This window comes from Lepisosteus oculatus, chromosome 12 (genome assembly GCF_040954835.1).
Source record: "Lepisosteus oculatus isolate fLepOcu1 chromosome 12, fLepOcu1.hap2, whole genome shotgun sequence".
In the NCBI taxonomy this organism is placed as follows: Eukaryota; Metazoa; Chordata; class Actinopteri; order Semionotiformes; family Lepisosteidae; genus Lepisosteus; species Lepisosteus oculatus.
In genome coordinates, this window is record NC_090707.1 from 19861828 (window position 1) to 19876427 (window position 14600).

The following is a 14600-nucleotide window of genomic DNA, read 5'->3' on the forward strand; positions in this document are numbered from 1 at the left end:
ATTTGGACTTATGAAAGGGGTTGGTGAGGGCTTCATTTATTATTCATGCATTTAAGAATTAAGAAGCCACCAGCTTCAGCTGAGAGGATATCAAAGTTGAAAGCAATATCATTGAGATACTAGTCTTACTGATAAAGATGTGACACCAGCAGAAAAGGATGATAACTGCTCATAAGGGTTTTGATAGGATTGTAAAGTCTTTCCATGCATAAAAACATAAGAAAGGTTACAGACGAGAAGAGGCCATTGAACCCATTTAGCACGTTTGAAAGATAGTAGCCAAGTGATCCTAGGATCTTCTCCAGATGTGGTGACCAATATAGCTATATCCTGCTATGATCCCCATGAGGTAATAAAAGAGAACAATGTGATGTAATGTAATACAATGTGAACACCTACAGTAAGATACCTTCTTACTACAGTAAATATACCACATATAAAAATAATCACTTCCTGCTTGCTTTTGAAAAATGCACAATTTATTTACAATCTAAAGGCTATTTTTAAATCATACAACAAAATGTTTTAGAATTTGCGGCTTAAAAACAATAAGCTCTATTACTGGTTCTTAAGATAGCATTGATTACCCCTGAAATGATTACCAGAAAAACTTTGATATACTGCACCTATCTGTTTATGGCTACAATTATGTAGTAATAATTAGCTACATAATTAATTGTGCAATTGTAATCGTAAATTGTAATTAAATTTGACAAAGAATGCAAAAGTTTGGATAGATTGATTTTCAAATAATGTACAGTCCTGCACGTTAAACCATTCAAATTGTTACTGTAATGTTAATGTTATGTTACTGTAGGTGTGCCAAGACTGCACACCTAAGACACCAAAGCTCACAAATCACTACATTAAGCATGTCTTCTCAAATTGATATCAAATGATATCATTCATCTTTAGCTAATTCTTATTTAATCATTAGTAATCGGACTGAACTCTGTTTAGGATTTTATGACAATCTTTCCTAATATCTGATGCACATTACCTTTATTTCACATTTCAGTATGTCAAGTGCATTATGGTGACCCACAGCCTTTGACTTTCCAATTACTGAAAACACATTAAATATAATTTATTCTCTGTGTTATACTAACAAGCATAAAGACAGCATGTTAATAGTAAAGCTAACAGTAGAAAAAAAGGCTTTTTTTAAAATTCTACACATGGTACAGTAGACTACAGCAATAGAATTGAAAAACGGAGTGATTATCAGATTACTAGAATTATTTAAATGCTCAGTTTTCTCTCAGTCTCTTAAAATGTTTTCTACCTTACTGCTACAAAAAGCTTAACTGCATAAATATATCCTAGATTTATTACATATGTCATACAGTAGCTGATCATAAAATTACTCATATCATCTCTTATAAGGGATTCCATATTAATATTTAAAATTCAATACCTCAAGTAAGAATCTGTAAACATTTTTTTCTGACACAAATACCAGTCCATTTTACAGATACTTTTTCAAGTGACACACTGAGAAGATGTTTGATGTGATATTGCAGACAAATATTTAATTCAGCATTATACTCCTAAGCATTACATTAGACATACAAATTACACTTAGATTTGTGTTATTATCAAACGAATGACAAGTTCTACTGCAACAAAGTTCATATGGCTGTAGCATATAAAATGTTTCTAAAATGGCTGGTAATTCCTTTGACAAGATCTAAAACATGTACAAGATGAGAGAAACTGAAACAAACAGCAGGGTGGACCTATCAGAAACAATTCCAAGTGTGAAGCTGCAGCAGAGTATGTTTGGGTCTAAAGGAACAAGTAAAAAAGGTTAATTCCATGTTGAAAAGTAGGAAGATGAAACATCTTTTGGGCTGCATTTTCACATATCTAAAGAAATCTCAACAGCTAAAACTTTTTTTTGGGTAATCAATTCAGTATACAGTGCAAACGTACAGAAAGTTTACAAAGAAATTAAACAAAACTGATATATACTTTTTCTCTGTTGTTTCTTTGCTTTTCTCCTTGGAGACCCTTACATTACGATTCAAATGTCTTCCTTGATGCTTCCAAGAGATGATTATTAACAAGATTAAGATCATATTCATTATGATATAACATTTCTGTTATCCATAGAGTAATACAATTTTTTCAGGGACATTCTGCACACATTTAGCATTCTTTGGTTTATGTATGATGTATTACATGATTATATGATTTATATGATTTGTAGAAATATGACAATAATCAAAGATGGCTCCTTCTGTTTTTTCACATTGAACTACAATAGCTATTATTTATAACTCTGTGTCAGCTGCTACTTGGTAGTCAGATTTAATCACTCCAACAGTAGTGTTGTCATCGATGGAGATTAAATAGATTTTTTTTTTATCAACAGGGATGTTTAGGTCAGATACACCTTTGTAGCCAGTGTGAAGGGGTAAAAAAATAAATTTCCATATCTGGGAACCATGTTCCAAATACATCTGAAACAAAACCTTATCTCACTGGAACCATATACTGTACAGGACAGGGCTTAACATGTTCTAGGCTAAAGAAAAACACCCATAAATACAAAGGTGGATAGATATAGCTTATTCTGCAGATAGTTTCAGTTATTGATAGGCAAATTGAATGATTTGTCCAAGTCAGTAGCTAATATTGGGAGGTTGAATACAATAAATTGTGCTACATCAGAAATTGACATCAGTAAGACAGCACAGACAACTGCAAGACATTAAGAAGAAAGGAAGGTGCTTTCCTAATTAAAAATGTGCAAGTGTTCACATTACTCCTATCCTGGAGTCCTTGCACTGGCTTCCGGTCAAATTCCGCATAGACTTTAAAATCCTCATGCTCACCTACAAGGCTTTACATGGCTTGGCACCTCAATACCTGTCTGAGCTTTTATCGCCCTACTCCCCACCTCGCAACCTCCGTTCTTCAAATTCTGCCCTCCTTACTGTCCCCCAAGCCCGTCTACATTGTATGGGTGACAGGGCCTTCTCCTGCTATGCCCCCAAGCTCTGGAACTCTTTGCCCAAGGATATTAGAGAGTCACCTTCTCTAAACTCCTTCAAATCCAGACTCAAAACCTTCTTCAGAAAAGCCTTTACTTAACTGGTTCCATTCTTCACCCCTCTGCTCTTCTTAATACCATCTTCCACGGTCTCCTCTATTGTTATTGTTGTATTGTTGTAATTATAATTGTGCCCTGTCTTGTGAAATTGTCTTATTTATTGTTGTAGTCTTCTTATTTATTGTTATTGTCATCCTGTAAAGTGCTTTGAGAAGCCACCTTTAAAGGCGCTATATAGAATAAAGTTTATTATTATTATATTATTAAATTTACTAAAATCAGAATTCATCTAGTGTGCAGAAATTGTCAATTGGGCCAATACTAAAGATAGCAATTCAAGTGGGTAGCTGCGTCAGCATGCGTAGGCTGCAAAGGAACAAGTAATAGGTTTATTCCATGCTGAAAAAAAGAAGAAAGAAAACACAACGTTTCGGCCGTGGAGCCTTCTTCAGGTGTGTGAAGACACCTGAAGACTCCACAGCCGAAACGTTGTGTTTTCTTTCTTCTTTTTTTCAGCATGGAATAAACCTATTACTTGTTCCTAAAGATAACAATGCTGAGTTTGATCAGAGGCACGGTGATAAATCCAATGGCAGAATCATATAAGACTTCAGGTTTCCCCATAAATAGCTATTACACATCAATTTCCCTTCAGGATCAATAAAGTCTTATCTGTCTCTATCTATTAAAGCCATTCAGTATACATTATTGCCATTATCCAAGATGAGATTTTAACAGCTGAATTAGTATATTCTGAGCAGAATGTATAAATCAGAATTTGTTCCAATAAAGAAAACCATGTCCAGACATTATTTTAATTTGTAATTTATTAATGAGCTTTCAAAAGTTAAATCACTAACCAGATGCCTAGATATGGATAAACTGCTCCAAGTTTAACTTACGTGAGTGAAAGTTATTGTGATAACTAAGCAGTTAAGAAAGCATTCATTTAGTCTTTTTTAAAGTCATTTAGTGCAGCAAAATATGCAACTGAGAAAGGTCCTGCAGATTATGTGTAGAAACTAAGCTGTAAAGAAGTCCTACTTGATTATAAAGTGAATCCAGTTGAGTGTAAGATGTCAACACGGTAGTGGGCAAAAGAGTTGACTACTACCTGAACAATACAGTTAATATAGATAAGAAAAATGTAGGGTCTAGGATAGAAGCTTTTGGGATTCCCTTAGATACAACAAGACGTTATCAAACAAACCTGTCAGATCTTAAACACTGCCTGGTTTTGTAAGTATTTCTGCAATGCTATCCACAAATTACAATGAAACTAAGGTCAAACACACCCATCTCCATTCACTGTAATGTTAAGAACACTCATGATTCCTCCTGCTTCATTCTCTAACAATAAAACATGACAGGGAATAAGTTACAGCACTTAATTCTGCTATACTGTAACTATTTTTTCTAGCAAGGTCAATGAAGACTAAACCATATTGCAAGTGCCACTGCAAATCTTTAATATCTCTTTTTTAAAGGACAAATGGATGTTATGTGCCTTCAGAAATTCAAGTCTACCGGCATATTTCATAAATATATCATGAAAGATTATAAACACAGGAAAAGATTCTGTTATTTTAATGGAAGAGTTAAAGACCCAGGACCTTTTTAGCACCATTAGGTTAGTGTAAAAAGTATTTATTTGCCTTTCTAAATATTGTCACATGTTGAACTCAAAAATCATTATTTACAAGATTAAAGAGACTATTTTCTACTATGTACTGTATATAGAGTGGTCTTAAAAACATTTCTCCCTTACCACTTTTTTTGAGGACTATGTTGATGTACATGGTGGTTCTGAAGCTAAATTTTTCTAGCATTTTTTTCTCAAACCATCAAAGCAGTAGTTAAAATCACCTACAGTAGCTACTGCTATAAAAATAGCTTCTGAAAACACTTCTCATGGCTGAGTGAAATGAAAGTCTGCTGGGAATTATATCTGTGTTTCACATAAAGCTTCTACAATACAAGTTCTCAGCATGGTACAATACTCATTTGATTTCCTTGCAGACTTCCTCCCAGTAATGTTTGACAACTGTTTCTTTGAGGATAAACAACCTCACACTTTGGGGAAAAAAAGAAGAAAAAAAAGTGATAGAGAAATATATATTAAGAAAATGATGTTAGAAGCATCAGCAAATTATTTCTAATATTGAAAAAAGTGCAATAGCAAAATGTATTTGAAATGGAACCTACTGTAGTTGTGTAAAAAAAGAGAACAGAAAGCACTTTAATTAGCATTTTGGGTTATATGTACTGTTTTTCTTCTAATAAATAAGAATATTGTTATACTGTACTCATACAAGAATAAAAGGTTACAAATGAGAGGAGCCATTAAGCCCATCTTGCCCATTTGGTAGTAGCTAATAGATACAAGGATCTCATCCTATATACTTTAACAGAAAATAAAATGGAAAAACAATTACAAACATATGACGTCCCATTTAGGCCATTATTCAAACTTTCCCTCTCATACACACACAAATTGCTCTCACATTTACTAGTTTTAACTTGCACATATACACACAAATCGCTCTCCCATTCAATAGTTTTACATCACGCATACACATAAAACACTCCTTCACAATGTGAATGTGATTGGCATAACTAATGAATGTTAGTGCATTTTACATGTATGTGAGAGTTAAAACGAATGTATGAGAGCATTTTATGTGTATGTGAAAGGTGAATTATGGCCCAATGTAGGCAGTCTGTCTAAATAGCACAATGTGATTGGTTGAGGAAATATATCAACAAGCTTTCTCATTTTCTGCTGCGCTCCAAGATAGAGAAAAGAAATAAACCTCAATCGCAACAAGCACCAAGCCAAGCCGTAGCTTTAATTAATAAAATCTTAGCCACACCAGAAGTATTAGCTTCATTGTCATGGGTCTACGACACCCGCAATGAGTGTTCCTCTGTCAACGCAGCATGCACCGGGCCGGTGCCAGGGGAAAAATCTGTAGGGAGCATCTGAAATTCTGAGGGGGGCGGTGATATTTCAGTTGAAAGAGCTGTTGCAACTACCCATGACAATGAAGCTATTGCTTCTGGTGTGGCTAAGATTTTATTAATTAAAGCTACGGCTGGGCTTAGTGCTTGTTGCGTTTGAGGTTGATTTCTTTCCTCCATCTTGGAGAGCAGAAGGAAATGAGAAAGCTTGTTGATAATGTGATTGGCTTAAAACATTTGTGCCATTTAGACGGACTGCCTACATTGGGCCATAATTCACCTCTCACATACACATTAAATGCTCTCACACTCTCCATTTTTCCTCTCTCACACACAAAACAGTCTTTCATTCATTTTGTTTTACATCTCACATACACATATCCACTTTAAGAGAATCTAATGACTGTAATGGTAATATCAATATAGGGTTAAATCTTGCATAAATGTCCCATAAGGCTTTTGACATCTAAAGAGAAGAGTTTACAGATTCTAATTGGAGACTGCACACACAAACAGTTTAGATGCTCTGAATTACAGTAGCTTCTCTTATTACTAACACAGTAAATTTTTGACTACTTCTGTGTGAATGCAAGTTAGGCTTTGGCTGCATATTGTGTTTGTATGATTCATCCAACATGACAGGCTACAAAAGAACTGAACAGCTAATTAAGGCTTAGAAAAAATAAACAATCAAACACATCTCTGTATAACAGTATCCAAATTATAAAAAAACAATGGGTTAATTTTAAAGCAAGAACTCTGTTTCTAAGTATTATAAGGTGGTCAGCATGATAAATACCTTTTGATGCAACTTATATACAGTACAACTTACAACATGACTTACTGATATGATAACATTTATGACTAACTGGCAATTACTCATAACTTTGCAAGGCACCTTCTACAGTAAGTAGGCAGTGAAGAGGGTATACACAGAAACCCTTACCCTAAATATTTAGAAATGGTTTTGCAAACCTCTCCAGAATGATGAGCATTAACATCTCCTTTTCTGAGGTCCTATAAAAAAGTAAAAATGAAACTCACAAAGTTTCCAAATATTATATAGGCCAGGGCTGGCCAAAGTCAGTCCTTTACCCCTTTAATTGGATTAAGTAAACTATTTTTTTTCCATTTTCATATACTGTACTAATAGGTCTCAGAGTCATTGAATTGCTAGCTAATCCCTTTTAGTTATTTAAAAAGATTGGTTTTGATTCAACTAGTGTGTCATGGTAAGAAACTGAAATTCCAATTATTATATTGGGGATTCACAAAACTTTCTCGACACTGTAGATCTCTGGCATGTACATATCAATCTTTAAATCTGACTGTTTAGCTGCAATTAGGTTCTCTTTGGCTAATATAACCTCTTTTCAAACGGATGGAAATATTGTTGTTACAATCTTATTAATGAAAATCCCACATTATCTTCATGCTAATATTGCATTTCTCCGATATGCCTAGATGTCAGGCTATGAGCTAGTGTTTTCACACCATTGGACATTTTTATGTCCACATTAGTTTACCACAATCAATGATTGTTCCCTGCGATGGAATGCCATCCCCATCCAGGGTTACCCTGCCTTGCTCGTGTTGCTTGCAAGGACAAACTCCAGTTCTCACGGTACACTGAATTAGATGAAGCAGTTTAAAAATAGATGTCTGAATACTGATGCAGCCAATCAGATGGGCTGATTTTATCCACTGAAAATGTAATAACTGTAATGCATACTTCCATCCATCCATATTGAGATGGTATTGAGATGTACTTTTCTTTACAAGCCAACATAGCAAACAACTTTACTAACATTTTTAAACAGGTAAACTCTGCCATAAACGGACAGTTCAATTTTTTTTTATTTCAAGCTATGTCTCCAAATGTATTAATTTGCTCCAAACTTATTTTTTGAGTTCTATATTTCTGATTTCTCAGACCAGCCAGACTATTGGGATAGGCTGCATTCATACAGAAAGACACATACATACAGAATATATTAAAACCCCCAGTAAACAGTCTGAAATGTCTTAAGGAGACCTGGTTTTGCTACGTTAAAATTATAAAAAAATAAGTATTATAATTTATTATAAATAATTCATTTTAAAATTATTTATAATATCTTACAATTGTTCACATGTATCATTTTGTTTTATAAGTGGTGTGTTTAGTTTAACCCTGACATTCCTTCCTGTATCTTTGCCAACTTGGATCCCAAAAGTCAAAACGGAATGAAAGTTATACACCAAGATTTATTTCCAAGGACTAGTCCTGACACCCGTCAATTAACAAAAGATCTTATCTTTAAGCAGCTGATGCAGAGACCCATGTAATAATATACGCTCTTTCTTGTAACATTTTAGCTGTAATAAATTCTGTTATGTCCATAAATAGTTTTCACTAAAATAATTATAGTAATAACTACTGTAAGTTCAGTACCAGGTTAATGGTGGTTTGGATGTCACCATTAAAACAAACAAAGCATATATACCAAATAAGAGTTCCCAGAATCTGGAAAGATAGCAGAATGGGTTAAGCCCATTTATGGCAACCTAATTTTGAAAACTATATATTCTGTCAGTCACATAAGATCTAAACATTCATATATTTTTTACAAAGATTGATGATTTCTGCATTTGAAACTGCCACACTGTTCCCACTCTAAGATCTAGGAGATCAAGAAGAGGGAATGGATTATTAATCAGCAGCCATTCCTCACCTTGACCAGATATGTACTGCTCAGCCTTTGACTGAGAAGAATCATTGGATAATAAGTGATTTTGAAGCTGGGACATCACCACCAAGGTCTAAAGTTCATACCAGAATGGGCACATTAAGCAAATAAGAATTCAAGTTTAAGCTTAATAGCACACACAAGATTAAAATTAAGTTCTAGATATGAATGGACAAAAACAAGTAAAATTCGACTTAATCAAATATGCTTAAACTGCATTGGATTACATCTGGATGTAAAATGGACAGAGATTGTAAGCATTTATTTTCTTTCATAATAATGATCATTCTTCTGCCAGTTTTCTGAGTATTTTCTATTTGAGATACAATTGGATGAAGCAGATGGAAAAGGGACTGCTCAAATTAAGGATAAAACTAACAATAGAGTCTCACATCTTCAGTACAAAATTGAACAAGATAAATATGAATCTGACTTTGATCTACACTTTCAGAATAGAGGGTCTCAATGGATGCCAGGCACATAAGTAGCATGTCACAATACATATCTCAAAATATACCCTGGATGGCGGTTGTCTAAACACTAATAATTTCATTATATGTGTGTTACCTCTGCTTTACGCCATGCAGTGCATAAACAAATAACAGCAGACCTCTCCATATTCATAAAGACCTTTTGCTTCTGCAACCTGCTAAGCCAGATAAGCCTGCTTCAACTTCTGCTGCTCCAGTTGTAAAAGCAAAACAGCATGAGATTTCTCAGTGTTTGCCACAGCAGTTTGCAGGTTAGGTTCTCTAAGCCATATCCACCCAATGAAAAGAGATGGAAAGCATTCTGAAATTGTTGTTTTTCGTTTCACTGAGCCAAATCAAAATGCAAAAGCCTTGTGCAGAGACTCTTACAGCCATTTTGGGTGAGTGAAAACTCCATTCCAATAACACTGGAGGTGAATGTGATATGAAAAAAAACAATGTACCTTACTGTTTATCTTGGTGTTTCTTGTGTTGCTTGATGGTGTTAAAAAAATGCTCAAGACTTCTGGTATCATAGGAGCTTTGGCAAAGACAAAGGTGGAAAGGTAATGTACTAAGACCACACATGACATTGATAGATGCTGTGATGGTTTCTGAGGTGTGTGGGATGCTACTTTAAAGAGATTTTTTTAAGTAGCAATTCCCTGTAAATTTTCAAACTGCCAGAATCAAATTAAACTGGACAAAACAAGATGTAATGCAACTCAGAAATGTAATAAAATGCAATTATTAAGCAATAAAGTTACAGTACAAAACGACCAAGGTGGCAGCAGGGATTCAAGTGAATGGCGACTTTGAAATCCCAAGTACAGATATCCCAGGTGACAAAGCTCGACCTTCAACCTCTATAAAATGAGTTGTATCCAAGACATTTCTGTATTTGATGTTAAAGTGAAACTGCTGTTTCTTAAAAAAAACTGAAATGCCCTTTTTGTTACACCCTCACAAATTAGATTGACTTGTGGTATGTTTTAACACAGAAGGTAGACATACTGTAGCTGATTATTAATCAGAGGCTCATGCATATCTTCTTACATTTTATAAGCAGCTTGTTTTATATATTGGATATGTCTTAATAAAGATTAAATAATTACCCAATACAACCTTGAGATTTAAATAAAATCTCTAATGTGATCAAAACTATTATTTAAAACCCAAAAAACAACACTATTTAAAGAGAATGATGTTTTTCTTCATACTCCATATCAACATTTACAGAACCAGGGTCAAAGAAGTAGGAGAGTAAAGATTTATCTTTTGACAAGCCCACTGACATTTCATGCTTTTTGCTTGTGAAATACTGTACATTCATGCTCCACTCAGCAATGAGGTTCCCTACATACCTGCCTTTGACACTGAAACATTTCAGAAGTTAATCTGGAGATCTCAAATTAAATGTAGTGAGATCAGGTAAGGTTTGTCAAAATAACTAACTACATCACTCTTTAATAGGTTTCTCACAAGTTTAAAAGTCATGTGTAGTGTGACTTAAATGGTGCATTCAGGTTAGGTAGTAATTACATTAGTTATCAACACATTTACTGTTAGAATGTTTGAATAGAGACATGTAACACGGTCACATAAAATAGTAGGAAGCTTGCAAGTGGAGTAGGTGGACTTTATTCTACTTGATTTGAAAAGCAACTTCCAAAACAATGAAAACATTTGCAATGGGAAATGAAAACTTACATGTCTTCCCCAAGTCATTACATAGGATACTTGCTCTGTTAAAGATTTAATGACACAGTGGGCTAATGCATAATGTTGATTCTGAAATGATGCAAAATAAGTGACCCTGGTGTTCTGGGAAATTAAATAAATTTAAGTTTACTTTGGTGTTGCTGCAACCACCAGCGATCACTGTGGTTACAAATGGGGGCTGGTGTGAGATTAGTGATGTTTAGATAAAAAATGAATGCAATGTTTCATGGAAAATGCCAATATAATAACTCCAGAAATTAATTTGCATACTGTATGACTTAGGATCATGTTACTATCCTTTTAAATAGGTTACAGCATATTTAACTTGTGCTGTGGCATGAATCTTAAGTGAGAAAAAACATACAACAACAACAACAACAACAACAACAACAACAACATGTAAAAACAAAGAGCAAAGTAACATTCTAAAGATTGATAGCTCATTAACACGCTGACAGTTCTGGAAGCTGATTAGTTCTTTTTAACCTCCAAAAAGTGTCATACATGAGGGAGTCATTGATGTCCCTGGGTACCGAAGAAAACAGCTGACAAAGCAGCATATTCACAGAATGGTGAGTCAACTATTCAGATGATTTCGGAAAGCAAGGACATAAAATCTATCTAAACTTCTTAGGCAGGACTTTAGATAAATGGTTAAGAGAAGATAATTAATCACAATTAATAAAAGAGACAGATGCACTAAATTACCCTATAAAAATAGCAAAATGATACAGCTGTTTATCAGGCTTCCCTTACTGTCATACCAAGACCCTGTATGGAATACACCCAATTACAAAGTCTATTCTTTCATACCTGTAAAATCAAATACACTGTATTAATATGAAATCTGATGATTTAATACTACATATATACTGTATATTGCTCAGAAAAACTACATATCTGTCATTTCCATATTTTTCCTGAACATTACACATCCTTTTTTTCAATTAAGGCTTTAATGGTTCAAAAAAGTCCAAAATAGTGTGAATTTGATATTAACTTTTTTTTTATGTAACCATACTGTTTATCCTTTAGGTTGCCTGAAAATTGTAAGCAGTTGTCACAGGATTTTCACCCTATAGCCCGATCTTGTCTGATCTTACAAGCTAAACAAGGATGATTGGCTTCCAAGGAAAACCATGAAACAGATGTAAGTGGTGTTCATGGCCCTGCAGTTCAAACTTGGTCAATTCCAAATTAGTGATCCAGTGTGGCAAAATGCTGTAGGAGGGGTCTTTCTACAGATGACATAAACCTGAGGTCCTGACTAACTGGTCATTAAAAATTCAATTAAACTAAAAGAATAGGGACATTAACCTAGATGGCCTGACTAAATTTCACTCTGGACTTGTGCAATCTGGTCTACCTACAAGTTCCCCCTTAGTTCAATGGATGACTTTGTGCCTGACCTGCCCTTAACAGGTGCATGAAGTGGACCTTTACTGCATGTAAAGCACTCTGGAAGCTTTCAGGATAAATGTTTTAATATTATCTATTATATAAATCACCAGAACGCACACTCCACAATAGCACTTGATGCAGACTGATGATGATTTTAGACACGCAGTACCTGGTTTATTATGCACAGGCAAATGCTGTATTAAAGTGTGATTTAAAAGAATGATAAAAGCAAGAATTTCATTTTAGGTATTTTTATAATTTTACATTTCTATAAATGTTACAGAAAGTAGAGGCAGTATTAGATTTGTTTTATGCAAACTCAGTAGGGGGGCAAGAAAAAACTATCTGGCACTGAGATGCACAGAGAGAAAATGCTCTATTCAAAAAGATAACTAGGTCCCTTCTTTCCTTTGCAAATACAGTTATGTATAATTTATTATGTTTAAAATTTGTCACTTAGCACCTCAGAGCTTTTTATGCTTAGTTAATAATGCTTTACTTAAAGATCTGTCCACGTTAACTAAAACAGGGAAGGTCTTTTGGGATTATGCACATTTAAAAGTAGCCAACTTGACAGGCTTCATGAAATCGATTAAGAAATTGAATTTCTCCAGGTGGTTTGTTACACAGTAGCACTTTGTCTCCATTATTTGGTATGATATAGTAAAATAGCACCCTCTAAAATGACTGCGAAATGATATTTTTTTACAATAAGTTAATTCAGTAAAAAATAACGATGGTCTAATGACTTCTAAAAATGGTATTGCAAACAATAATAAAAATGACTTCTACTATTTAGAAAAACGCATTAGGGACGACAAAGTAACATAACCGTTTTGTGTATTTATTATAAAAGCTGAGTTTTTCCACTTACCTTTGTTAAAAACACCCTGTGCTGCTAAATAACCCAAAATTACATTCAAGATACTTTCCAAGCTTTAATAAACACAGTACATTATATTAAGTACAGTATTTAATGCATACACTAGTTCTCAGTGTCGTTATTCACCACCTGGCCTTTCACTGTTCTGGGAACATTGGAGATGTGGATTATTTATTAACAACAGCTAAATATTATGTTACTTAATGTGAGCAGGTATTAATTAAGGAATAAAAGGGGGGCCACACTGATTTCTCACCATGAAATAGGTTTGGAAAACTTTCTTCTAAAGAAAGTATGAAGATACACAGTGCAGAGCAACTACTGCCAGAATTTCATTCTAGACATTTTCAGAGTGTAAAATATGTGCCTTTGGACTGAACTTCCCACTCTTACTTTTATTTTCTCTTTTTGTTTTTCAGACATTAAAGAGCAGTGGCTGAGAGCCAAGGGAGTCTTGTGTGATGTGTTTTCAGCTACTGTAGCAAATGCCTTTCTTGAAATTTAGTTTATTCTATTTTTAGGCTGTGTAGACATTGCACATGCTATCAAAACAAAAGGTTAAATTCCAAATGCATTCTCAACACAAAAAATGCCACTTAGCTTTGGTTCACAGTGCATGAAATTTCATTATATGGTTAGTTAAGACAGTGGCAGATTACTCCAGAAGGAAAAATGGAACATATTTAAATAAATCGCTAAAATATTCAGGCTCATGTGATTCAGCAGGAAACATTTTCATATAAGTGTACTGAAAAGCACCCAAGGACTCAAACTTAAATATTACTGTACATTTGTGTTCCTAATACCTTATTATTCAACAGACCTAACAGACACCTTCATTTTTAAAACTTCACTACAGTTTCTAACATTTATATTCATGAAGTGACAGCTTTTATTTAAGTGAGTTTTGGTTATTTCGCAAAGTATTAGCACCAGTACTATTTATATTTCAAGACACAATCTCCTTAATGTTAGTGTTGAGCTTTTTAATGTCCATGAAAGGCATCACACTAACTTCCAGAATGAGAATTTATCACAAGAGTCTTCATGATGTGGCAATCTCCACAAGGAGTTGGTGTAATCTTTTGGCCTCCATACTCCTGGCAGCTTGTCACGCCATCAAAAAGATACTCTGCAGGGGAGATCCAGTATGCATTTCATCAGTGTGGCTGATGTCAGTACTGTCTGCTTTAATACATACAGCACAGATGTTAAGGAATCGGCTATAAAAAGTTCCTTAAGCAGCACTTTTTTGTGATAGTTCAGGTGGGTAGCTGCATCAGCATGCGTAGGCTGAAAATGAACAAGTAATAGGTTTATTCCATGCTGAACAAAAGAAGAAAGAAAACACAACGTTACGGCCGTGGAGCCTTCTT

At 34.4% G+C, this 14600-nt stretch overlaps 1 protein-coding gene and 1 long non-coding RNA gene across 5 annotated transcripts in view; one reads left to right on the plus strand and one right to left on the minus strand.

Moving 5' to 3' along the window:
- The window catches only part of gulp1a (GULP PTB domain containing engulfment adaptor 1a), a 199755-nt gene that overhangs the window by 95452 nt on the left and 89703 nt on the right, over positions 1 to 14600 (minus strand). The gene's annotated exons all lie outside the window — the stretch shown is intronic.
- Positions 9489 to 13823, plus strand: LOC138241965 (uncharacterized). The gene is made up of 3 exons (XR_011191229.1): positions 9489 to 9619; positions 11976 to 12090; positions 13644 to 13823. It is a non-coding gene; the product is annotated as an uncharacterized lncRNA (long non-coding RNA).